Genomic DNA, 13,524 nt, shown 5'->3' on the forward strand with positions numbered 1-13,524 from the left:
AGTTTTTTTTTTTGTGCCATACTGTGTGACACTTCCGTATATGTCCAGTGGTACTGCCATATAATTCCAGTGATACTGCCGTATATGTCCAGTGGTACTGCCATATAATTCCAGTGATATTGCTGTATAATTTCAGTGATATTGCTGTATAATTCCAGTGGGAATTGTTTGTGTCGCTTGGCTTAGTCAGACAGCTATCTCATTGCACCTGTTCTACATCTTTGCATGAGGTGCTATTTGGGGCCTAGTTTTTGAACAGTGCACTCCTGTCTGCCAATGCAGTGCCACTCCTAGATGGGCCAATTGTTTGTGTCGTTTGGCTTAGTCATATAGCTACCTCATTGCACCTCTTCTACATCTTTGCATGAGGTGCTGTTTGGGGCCTTTTTTTATATCTGCCCTCCTGTCTGACACTGCAGTGCCACTCCTAGATGGGCCAGGTGTTTGTGTTCTACTTGTGTCGCTTAGCTTAGTCATCCAGCAACCTCGGTGCAACTTTTTGGCCAAAAACAATATTGTGAGGTGTGAGGTATTCAGAATAGACTGGAAATTAGTGGAAATTAATGTTATTGAGGTTAATTATACCGTAGGATCAAAATTATCCCCAAATTCTGTTATTTTAGCCGTTTTTATGTTTTTTTCAAAAATCATCCAGATCCAAAACCAAAACACGAAGTGGAATTAGAACCAAAACACAAAAAGTGGCAGGCCCACATCTCTAATCTTAATTAGGCCCAAGATGCATGTAGCACAGCAAAAGATAACACATGCGCCTTGTTTATACAGGGTGCTGTGGCTGAACAGTGGTAGATAATGCATAAATTACAGCACACAATTCATACATAACATAGTATGTGTATAGACAATGTTATTAATAACTAATAACATTACATTAACCATGTAAAAAGAAAATGAAAAGAAGATGCAGAGATCAAATCAGTGCCTACCCTTTTTAAAAATCAAATGGAGATATGCTTTATTGCTGCAAACCGATTGCTAATAGAATAGATCACAGCACAAACATTACTATAGTAGTGAGAGAAATTCACTCATTCATCCAGTGAAAAGGGACCACCAATCGTCATTATCACCAGTTCACATTTGCCACTAGAGGCTGAGCACCAACATGTGAGCCCCTTAAGAACATGTGTGTCTTTCTACATTATGTGGGAACACATCCTTACTGTATCCTATGTTTATAGGCACTGTAATAGGGGAGACCGACTCACCAAGCATTTGAAAGTCAATGTAGTGGGTCATGAGGTGCAGTGCGGCAGCCATCTAGGTTACCATGGGCAGTGTCAGGCCAAAGACAATTCCCTTTCTGGCTGCTCCATCTCTTCCTTCCCTCCTCAGAGTCCTTCTCTGCCTGTATCCAGGGCTCTCATCCCCCGTGCACCCAGCTCCAGCCCACAGTGTGTGACTAGTTACTGTGGGCTGACCACCTCATCCCCCACTATATATGTAATTTTCTTCTTCCCTCTAGGCTCCCCCATAATCCTTTTCCCCCCTCCCTTGGACCCAAATGCCTCCACCCCCAGTGGCACCCCCTGACCTAGCCATGCTTTCCTCCTCCCTACTTTGCAACAGGTTCAGCTGAAAATGTACCATGTCAGAAGGAAAAGCCATTACCCTGCATGCCAGTATGGGAGCTGTGAGTGGATCCTATCTCTTCATCTCACATGTTACATTTATAATTTAGGGGCATACAGAAGTGACAACCCTGATCGCACCGCTGAACATGTCACACAAGCAGCCGCATCATGATTATGACTAGCCGTGGCAGCCTTCAACCCATTCTGAGGAGCACAAGCACTCATGCAATCCTATGGATCGCAGGTGCATGCGTAGTGCAACTGCATGGCCGCAGTTTTGCTAGTCATGGCAAACAAGTTGCATTTGCCATGGCTAGTGGCAGTGATGAGCACTGACTCATCTGTATTTATTATACACATTTTGTGGGAAATCCCCTAAAACTGATATTTTTCAGGTGAAAGATAACCATGTAAGTATCCCCTAAAAATATTGCTTTCCCTGTTTACATAATATCAGTGAAGTTAGCCATTATAGCCTATGGGCTACATATCAAATAATTTTCCAGGAGAGGGATCCTAGGGATTCCTTCTCTCTAATAGCCAGTGATACTGATGACTGTGTATGCGCAGTAAGTCTGCAGCATAAGGTAATATGACCGCTGATTTGATCACTTTACCTTACACATCACATGGACAGGCTCCTATCGGATTTCCTGTCCATGGATGTGATTTTTAATACATCTGAGCAGAAACTAAGTTCTCATTGCCCAAATTGTGGTGAAAAATTCTATTTATCATGTCTAAAACACAATACATAATGTGGCAAAGTGGCAGCGTGCTACAAAGTAGCCAGGGATGTTTAGCTAGCAAGCCTAGGGAGAGTTATGCTTTTGAAGGATAGAATGTTGTTTTCATTGTGCCTCTCCCTGCAGTTAGGCAGCCTGACTGGTCAAATAAAAACCCCTTTAAAGACAAGGAGGAAGTGTGTTTTGCCTGTCAATCTGATAAGGGGAGGAGAAATATAAGTTATATAAGGCCATTTGTATGCATGACCGATGCCAGATAGTGGTAAGTGTCTAGGGAGTAGGTCTCTGCCAGTGAGTAACAGGAACAGTAAGATTCTACTCTGTGAAAAGTTACTGTTTTGCAGTTATCCAAGCAAAATAGAAAAAACTGGTGAAGGAGTCCAGAATCTGAATGTGTGCTTCCAATACTAAGCAACTTTACAATAATAATAAATGGGTCCTTACTGTTGTATCTTTATCATCAGGTAGGTGGTGTGGCTGGTAAGTCCAGCTGCCTCTGAGGAGGGTGAAATTCAGTGGTTTAGGTGTGCCAAACTATAATGACTGTATATCTTAGCACCACAACCTAAAAATTGTGTGGCGCCCCTGCACATGATTACATCCCCTCTCCAACTCCCGTTATGTCACCCTTATCTCAAAGGGCTCTAAGCACAAAATGTATCACAGTCAACATAGGACTGGATATATAAGAATTTTTGTTGCATAGTTCAGAAAATTGTAATTTGCAAAAAATACCAAATGTGTTTCTGTCCTACTCTAAATGGCCTTCTGAATGCTCAGCAACCTCAATGAATTGAACAACATGTCAAGTGGTGGAGAAACAGGGATAAACCAGTGGGGTAATTAGGGTATTTGGGGGTAGTTGTAAATCTTTATTAACATTCTTAAAAGTCCAAGGACTAATAAATAGGGAAGAACATTCTTCTTATCATTCATGTGACACACTGGGGTATATTTACTAAGCTCCCGATTTTGACCGAGATGCCGTTTTTTCTTCAAAGTGTCATCTCGGTTAATCTCGGTCATTTACTAAACACTAATCACGGCAGTGATGAGGGCATTCGTAATTTTTTGCAAGTTCAGGTAAAAAATTACGAATGAATACACCATCGGTCAAAACGCGGCTGTTTAAGTATGAATCTCGGTCATTTACTAAGAAGTGAAAAGCCAAAAAAGAACAAACACTGCCGTGAAAAATTACAACTCGTAAAAAAGTGCTAAAAAAAAAACAGACCTTTTTTTTTTATTCGTGATTGGATAGGCATGCACGGATCCATGAGATCCGTGCATGTATATCAGTGGGAAGGGGTGGGAAAGTGCTTATTTTTTAAAAAAAAATTGCGTGGGGTCCCCCCTCCTAAGCATAACCAGCCTCGGGCTCTTTGAGCCGATCCTGGTTGCAGAAATATGGGGGAAAAAATGACAGGGGTTCCCCCATATTTAAGCAACCAGCATCGGGCTCTGCGCCTGGTCCTGGTCCCAAAAATACGGGGGACAAAAAGAGTAGGGGTCCCCCGTATTTTTAAAACCAGCACCGGGCTCCACTAGCTGGACAGATAATGCCACAGCCGGGGGTCACTTTTATACAGCGCCCTGCGGCCGTGGCATCAAAAATCCAACTAGTCACCCCTGGCCGGGGTACCCTGGGGGAGTGGGAACCCCTTCAATCAAGGGGTCCCCCCCCCCAGCCACCCAAGGGCCAGGGGTGAAGCCCGAGGCTGTCCCCCCCCATCCAATGGGCTGCGGATGGGAGGGCTGATAGCCTTTGTTGTAAAATAAAAGATATTGTTTTTAGTAGCAGTACTACAAGTCCCAGCAAGCCTCCCCCGCATGCTGGTACTTGGAGAACCACAAGTACCAGCATGCGGCGGAAAAACGGGCCCGCTGGTACCTGTAGTACTACCACTAAAAAAATACCCAAAAAAACACAATACACACACACCGTGAAAGTATAATTTTATTACATACATACACACATACATACATACTTACCTTATGTTCCCACGCAGGTCGGTCCTCTTCTCCAGTAGAATCCAAGGGGTACCTGTTGAAGAAATTCTACTCACCAGATCCAGTGGTCCAGGCTCCTCGGCAAATCCAGGGATAATCCACGTACTTGAATAAAACAAAAAAACGGTTGCCCGACCACGAACTGAAAGGTGACCCATGTTTGCACATGGGTCACCTTTCCACGAATGCCAGAAACCCACTTTGCCTTCTGGCTAAGTGGGTTTCTTCAGCCAATCAGGGAGTGCCACGTTGTAGCACTCTCCTGATCAGCTGTGTGCTCCTGTCCTCACTGACAGGCGGCACACGGCAGTGTTACAATGTAGCGCCTATGCGCTACATTGTAACCAATGATGGGAACTTTCTGCCCTGCGGTTGACCTAAAGTGACGTCACCGCTGAGCAGAAAGTTCCCATCATTGGTTACAATGTAGCGCATAGGCGCTACATTGTAACACTGCCGTGTGCTGCCTGTCAGTGAGGACAGGAGCACACAGCTGATCAGGAGAGTGCTACAACGTGGCACTCCCTGATTGGCTGAAGAAACCCACTTAGCCAGAAGGCAAAGTGGGTTTCTGGCATTCGTGGAAAGGTGACCCATGTGCAAACATGGGTCACCTTTCAGTTCGTGGTCGGGCAACCGTTTTTTTGTTTTATTCAAGTACGTGGATTATCCCTGGATTTGCCGAGGAGCCTGGACCACTGGATCTGGTGAGTAGAATTTCTTCAACAGGTACCCCTTGGATTCTACTGGAGAAGAGGACCGACCTGCGTGGGAACATAAGGTAAGTATGTATGTATGTGTGTATGTATGTAATAAAATTATACTTTCACGGTGTGTGTGTCTTGTGTTTTTTTGGGTATTTTTTTAGTGGTAGTACTACAGGTACCAGCGGGCCCATTTTTCCGCCGCATGCTGGTACTTGTGGTTCTCCAAGTACCAGCATGCGGGGGAGGCTTGCTGGGACTTGTAGTACTGCTACTAAAAACAATATCTTTTATTTTACAACAAAGGCTATCAGCCCTCCCATCCGCAGCCCATTGGATGGGGGGGGACAGCCTCGGGCTTCACCCCTGGCCCTTGGGTGGCTGGGGGGGGGGGGACCCCTTGATTGAAGGGGTCCCCACTCCCCCAGGGTACCCCGGCCAGGGGTGACTAGTTGGATTTTTGATGCCACGGCCGCAGGGCACTATATAAAAGTGACCCCCGGCTGTGGCATTATCTGTCCAGCTAGTGGAGCCCGGTGCTGGTTTTAAAAATACGGGGGACCCCTACTCTTTTTGTCCCCCGTATTTTTGGGACCAGGACCAGGCGCAGAGCCCGATGCTGGTTGCTTAAATATGGGGGAACCCCTGTCATTTTTTTTCCCATATTTCTGCAACCAGGATCGGCTCAAAGAGCCCGAGGCTGGTTATGCTTAGGAGGGGGGACCCCACGCATTTTTTGGGGGGATTTTACATTGTTTAATTAAAAATTAAAAAAAAAAAGAACCCCAGCACGGATCACACAGATCCGGCCGTGATTGATTGTAAAAAAAAACGGCAGTGTTTTGCTAATCACTGCCGTAAAATTAGGTTAAAAAAAACGAATGACATCGACATCGGAAGAAAAGAAAAACACGAATACGACAGCTTAGTAAATCCATCGTAATAAATTCAAAAAGTTGCAGTTTTACACTGTCGATGTCATTCGTGATTGAACTTTGACCTTTTTTCGGAAATTACGAATGTTAGTAAATTTACCCCACTGTATAATAAGTGTTGAAATTCCTAGTAACCAATCAGATAATATCATTTTTCTGGTAGAGATTAGGTTATGGAATACAAAATCTGATTGACATAAAAGATTATCATTCAACCACTTTTCAAAAATGTTCAAAACTATGGTTAAATTTTTCTAGTAATGTCAATTTAATTTAGTTTTGTGCTTGTTTTTCCCTTTAGTTGAAGTTCAGCTACATTTATTAGTGGCTGGATGAACTGTTGATTTGTGAGTTTGTCTAAAAATTCTAACTTATTCTCTCCAACCATAAATTATCCAAACACAACCATGTCTTGCATTATTTAGACTCTTATATTAAAATCAGCAATAAACATCTTGAAGGCTAGGTATGATAAATAATGTATCAGTGTGTCGCGTAAAATCATATATTATGACATATTTTAGATGAAAAATAGATTGCTTGTATGTAATTTTCTTCCTGTCTCTTATTCTTACAGTAGAAATGATTGATGATTCATTAGTAAAAACAGATCTCAAACCTGAATATTTGTTTGCGGCACATGTATACTGTATCTCTGATGTTGTTGAACCCACTCAGTATGGTATCGGATAGAAATTATATGATTAAAAAAATGTTCTAAAACAGATATGAAAAATGAAAAAGACAAGAATCTTATTAACAGCCCCAGTAAACATCCACAGCCAGAATAGCTTAATAACCTAATTCTTATCCGATGTGTGATATTTAATCTATGGGGGTGCTGTCTTATGTCTTATCTACTTTAGAACACATCTTATCCCACATCTGTAGTTTAATGGCATAAACAAATAATTCTGCACAAAATAATTGTGTTTCAAATGATATTTAAAGAAATAAACAAAGTTGCTATTTTTTTTAGGCACTAATTAGTTGCTGCTAAATCTTGAGATAACTTAATTTCAAAACAGACACTGTTCAGTCCACATTTAAATAATTTCAACTAGTCGCTCCAAATAAAAACCATGTTCCATTATGAGTTTTACTGAAATTTGTTCAATAAAATCACCTGAAATCCCCTAAGATCACAATTGCTTGACCATTGCCTACACCTTATTTCTGAATCAGACCAAACATGTTTTAAGCCATTGTGAAAAACTGTGAGATTTGAAGATATCTTGCCATGTCCAGTTATTACTGTGTTTTTTTACTTACCAACGTAAATTGACTACAATAGCTATTTCATTTTTTGGGGGTCATTCACGGAAATGATCCAATTTTATTAAGTAGGGATTGTTCAAAAAATGTAGCCTCAAATAATTTCCCCTCCCTCTCATTCACATAGGAGAGGAACGTGCTAACTTCATATGAGCAGCAAGCCAGCCCATTACTCCACACCACTGAATTATTTATTAGTATGTGGTTGCAGAAAAGGGTGAAGTTGTAGCCATGATTAGCATGCAGGCTGGGATGTTAAGTATGCTAAACAGCTGAGCAGTATGCTAATTGCCCGAAGACTTCGAAACCCACATACTTAACAACAGAGGACTTGTTAGAGAAGTGACAGGTCATTTAAAAAACAAACAATAAAAAAAGCTATAAATTAATAAAAGCTGAGACAATCATTGGAAGTCAGGACTTATGCCAGCTATTGCATGCCATAAATTATTCTTCTAGGAGTGTATTTACATCTTTCAGTAACATAAATAGCTTCTATTATCACCAGTCAAGCTAGCAGTATGACAAATGTGAAATTAACATTTACTTTTCCAATTAAATCCAGTATCTGGACATGTAGCAGAGATTGGTGCATTGGAATCACAACATCCATTAGCCAGAATGATGCTGATCTGTAAAGTGGAGGACAAATGGAAAGAGAATGGCCTCTTTAAAGATGTCAGCAGGAGTTGTTCCTAGAAATAGCTATATCAGCCAGCATGAAAAGCCTCCTATTTCAGAATACCATTCCACATACAGTATACTGTAATTGAGATTTTTATTAATGCATTACGTACTATACACTTCAGTGAAGGGTTACACATGGTAAATTATGATCCCGGGATAGTGAAGTATAATGCATGTTTCTGCTGATACCTTTCATCTGCTCAATACAAGTTCTTAAAAAAACATTACAGATCCTATATTCAGTAGCATTCCGAGCATCCATATTTATGTCAGACAACTGATAAACCCAAGAGTAATAATTCTAAACAAGATCTAAAAAGGAATGGTGCCCAATACAATATTCTGTATATCCAGAGCCGGCCTTAGGCATAGGCAAACTAGGCAAATGCCTAGGGCATTTGGTATGCTTAGGGGCACCAGCAGCTTCTGCTGATTAAAATAATATGCGGCATGCCTATATTCTTTGTGTGACTGCGGCTGTATCTGCATGCGAAATGCTACGTTGCAGTGTATTCCTGGAAATCACTGTAATGTAGCATTTCGTATGCAGACACAGCTACAGTCGCACACAGGATATATGCATGCTGCATATCATTTTAATCAGCAGAAGCTGCTTGTGTATCCTAGCCACATAGCAATGCAAATAATATGATGCATTTTCATAAATAAAAGGCACCCGACGTTAGCAGAGCTGACTGCTGACTCATGCCAGGCATCTCCTGCAGAACTAGCGATGGTGCCTAGGGCATCATATTGGTTAGGGCCGGCTCTGTGTAAATCTACAGTATAAAGATCTTTGAAAGTTTTGTTCTGAGTAAGAGAGAAAGTGTGAATAGCTGCAAGGTGTAAAAATCACTAGATCATTCCCAAAAATCATTGTTTTATTCTCAAAAATATGTGTACTGTATTTTGTGCTTGGCCTTTGCAATTGACTGTCAGCAAAGACTGTCAATATAGGCAGAGAGTGAGTGGGCTGACAACTGCACCATAAGGATAAAGAAAGAGAACATTGGCCCAAATGTATCAAGCCTTAAAAAGTGATAAAGTGGAGTTAGATAAGGAGTGATAAAGTACCAGCCAATCAGCTTCCTAACTGTCATTTTTCAAACAAATCCTGTAACATGGCAGTAAAGAGCTAATTGACTGGTCATTTATGACTCTTTATCCATCTCCACTTTATTTTTTAAGGCTTAATACATTTGGGCCATTGTTTGTGAGATGAAATGCATTTGTTATTTTCCCTCTAATCTGTTGACTAGATTGAACAGAATTAGTTTCTAAAATCAGTTATGGAATAATATTTACTTTCCCTGTCACTTCAGCTCGCCTCCTTCCTGAACTCACTTCAATGTGGCTTCCATCCTCTCCACTCCACTGAAACTGCCCTTGCAAAAGTTTACAATGACCTCCTTGCTCCCAAATCCAAGGGTCACTACTCTGCTTATTCTCCTTGACCTCAATGCCAGTTTTGACACTGTGGCCAACCCTCTGCTCCTACAAATCCTTCAGTCCCTTGGTCTGTGCGATACTGCCCACCTACCTCTCTGATCATTCCTTTTATGTCTCCTCTCCCTCACTTCCACTAACAGTAGGTGTCCTCCAAGGTTCTGCTCTTGGCTTTCAAGACCTATTTCTTCATCAAAACCAGACATCTCTCATCCGAATCATCTGTTCAATGCTCACTGTCTATCCTATCGGTGTCACCCTTGTCTGCTTGTCCCTTTTAGGATTTAAGCTCTCATTAGCGGGGCCCTCTTTCATCATGTGCTTTTCCTTCTCTTACTTAGGCTATCTTCTATACCATACTCCTTACAACGGAATCTAGCCCTCAGTTCTGGCCACCCTGATGCGTATTTCATTGTCATGTCTGTTGATGCAGTAATGTTTATAAACCATGTACTTGTCCTAAATTGTCTTGTACTGTAAGTCACTGTTTTTCTTGTTTTGATCATATGTATTTTGTGCTGCAGAACCTTGTGGTGCCATATAAATAAAAGATAATAATACTCTTTTTGGAAGTCATTAAAGTAGTGTACACCCCAGCATTTACCTTGATTACCTAATGAGAGTACCAACCTACTGTGTGATAAATTATTTTGCAGTCAACATTGCAGGACAAGCGGCCAACTCATCTTGAGTCTTAATTTGTATATTCCTTCAATAATAAACACATAACACACTATCATAATCCTCTTACTGATGCATTTGATGTTTGATGTATTAACTGCCATTAGCTTTTAATTATAAATCATATTTACTTTCCTATTCTCCTTATGGTTTTGTCACAAAAATATTCATATTAATAATCCCTCACTGGCTCACAACAAGGTGCGACTGCTCTCTAGGTTTAGCATAAAGGCATCCATGGTATGTTTTTCTGAGTGCCCTTGATTTATTTTTATTTTTAACATTGTTGGTATTCTGGAGGGTGCCTATACATGCATTCATTTAAATGAATGAGCTGACAACCATAATATTGATTCTGTATGCTTATAATATACAAAGCGCTCATTAAAGTATTGAACATAAAAATGTGACTGTCCGTATATGGACCAAGGGCCTAATTCAGTATGGATTGCTAATTCTGATTTTTAGCAGAATTTGCAATCCTTTCACTCGCATACTGGGGGCCACCCATAGCAGGGCAAGGCCACCTAGCATGCTGTCCGCCACCCACCCGCTGCGATCACACTGAAATTGCAGCATGATCGCATAAATTATGGAACCCTCCTTCCAGCGCAGCCAGGCTTCGACATTAGGAGGCCTGTTTCCATTTTTAAGATCAGAGTGGCTGCATGTGACAACATGCAGCCATCCCGAAAATGTTGATGACACACCCCTGTTTGTGCCGACATGCCCCCATTTCCATGCCTCCGCAATGCTCCACCGCCGCCCCCCCCTCCCACCCCGCGAACGCCTCTGCCTGTCAATCAGAAAATGCGGGTGCATGCGCAGAGTGGGACCTGTGCATGCGCCCGTGGGGCAAATGCAAAAATTTCGGTTGGATCGCGAATTGCGATCCAACCTGAATTAGCCCCCAAGTCTTCCAGTTTGCATAAAAAGTGTTACCTAGGTGACCACAAGACTTCCGCTGAAACAAATACTGAGCATATGCAAGAGGAAGAATTAATCCTATTGGGGGAATGTAATATGGTGTAAGAATCAGGAAGTGAGAAATTATGTGAGAGTTCTCCTGTTCTTTAAAGTTGTTTTTTAAAGTGGCAATCATTTACATGGCAAAATCAAGCTGGTTTATCCATGTAAATTATTGCCACTTTAAAAAATCAGGAGAGCTCTCACAAAATTACCCCCCCTCCCCTTGTATCTATTTAAATATCCCTCAATGAAGTAATAGGGCAGGTGGAATGCTTAACAGATTTTTTTATATATTTTTTTTGTTGAGCTTTTCATATCAAGCTAATAATTACAACATGTAAAATAGAAAAAGGCCTAACATACAACATTCCAAGTTTAGAAAAAAATGGAACAGTATCCATGAGGCATCAAACAGGGACATAAAAAAAAACAGTTTGCTGGCAGGAATGGGTACAAAATAACAGAGTGAAGAAAATTAACAAAGACTCCACATGATGTAAAACAAGGACTCTTAAACTGCACATTATAAACAAATATGAATCTAGTAAAGGTCAAATGGCATATATCAGTGCAAAGTGTTGTGATGGGGAGGGGGGTGAAAGGGAGAATGGTGGGGGTAGGGAAGGACTAAAGGGAAAACACACCAGGGAAATAGAAGAAAAATCAAAATGGGGAAAGGTGAGGAAAATAAAATGTATGCCAAAAATTCTTGATGCCTCACAAAAACAGCATTATTAGGTACACACAGAGACAGATATCATTAAGTAGTTGATAATTCAAGTACCATTCAATATTTTCAAACATCTTATAGACCTTATTCCGGGAGAAGGGATCAAGTAATTCAATAAAGCTCCCCATTTAAAAAAAAAAAAATGTCAACACCCTTCTCTATATTTGGAATTGTATTATTTTTTATCAAAATACATTAGCTGTAGCAGTTTTTGCTCAAGTTCATTAAGTGTTGGAGTGGAACAAGAAATCCTGGTGACCAGAACAGGTAATAAAGGAATTATAGATTTCTTATCAGGGCCCAAGCAAGTCCCATTTTTAAAAATTAGCACATAAACAAGCGAGTCTGGGGGAAGATTTAGAGTAAAGTACTCACATACAGTATAGACAGGGGCATTTTAAGAAAGGAGGAGGCCCGTGTGCACCCTCTTCAATCTGGGCTCCCTCCTCTCTGCCTAAAGGGCATGCTCAGGATAAATGGTGCGGTGGCCATTTTCCCTGTGATTTCTGCAGTGCTGCTGCCATTGGTGCAGGACTCTGGAGGGGTAGGTATTAAAAAAAAATTGTGCAGTGAGTGTGGGTCACCTTGGACCCAGGGGCACATGTGCACCGCTTACACTGCACTCATTATAAATACACCACTGCATATAGATAGTAAAATCTTGTTCCAAAATAGTTTAATCGTCCCACATTCCCAAAAGCAATCTATTAAGGATGCAATAGAATTATGAAATTTAGGGGCGGGCCAGAGGTGGAAAAAGCCAGTGGTGAGTCCAGGGGCAACAACATACACACTACAATAGGACTTTTTGGGGCAGGATGTTAGCCACTGAGGAGCACACATTTGAATTTTGAATGCCAGAATTTTGCATGCATCGATGAAGCTGAGGTACTGTATACAGTTATATATACATCAGTAATATAACATTAATATAATCAATGTTATATTATATTTACTGTAATATAATTCACCCAATATACATTATTCAACACATAGTGTCCAAAATTCACGAGACATAATTATTATTTATTTATTATTTATTAACAGTTTCTTATATAGCGCAGCAAATTCCGCAGCAAATTATGCCTCCTCCTTTCCTCTGTTTTACTGCTGGTGTAGCAAGGCAACCGCTTGTATGCTGTAATGAGTCACTCTGACTCATTAGTACGTGGCTGCTGGCCTGCTCATAATGCTATGGTAGCGGGCCCCTTCATTGCAGTGGGCCCCGGTGCACTGCATCGGCTGCACTACCACTAGTTCTGCCACTGGTCAGGGCGCAGATTCAATAGGCACCATATACCTTCCCTGACTTGTGGATAAATATAAGAAACATCAGCTTGGGCTTATCAATGTTGATTTTGTAGCCAGACACTGACCCAAATAGAGTAATAATGTTTAAGACATCTGGAAGGGAGGACTCAGGTTCGGATAGAAATAAAAGCATGTTGTCTGCAAAAAGTGCTACCTTGAGTTGAACATTGACAAACAGACTCCCATGAGAAATTGGAGCCTCGTGTAGAGCTACTGTATAGGCTATACTATAGCCATAGGTTCTAAGGCAATGTCGAATAATAGGGGTGATAAAGGCATCCTTGTCTAGCGCCCTTATATATTTGGAATGAACGAGACAATTGTCCTTTGAATGCAATTTGGGTTTGGGGAAATGCATAAAGGTAACAATGAGTGAGTCTTGGAACCCAAAACATGCCAGCGTGGAGAAAGGTATTGCCACAAAATCACGTAAAA

Source organism: Pseudophryne corroboree, chromosome 7, assembly GCF_028390025.1.
Source record: "Pseudophryne corroboree isolate aPseCor3 chromosome 7, aPseCor3.hap2, whole genome shotgun sequence".
In the NCBI taxonomy this organism is placed as follows: Eukaryota; Metazoa; Chordata; class Amphibia; order Anura; family Myobatrachidae; genus Pseudophryne; species Pseudophryne corroboree.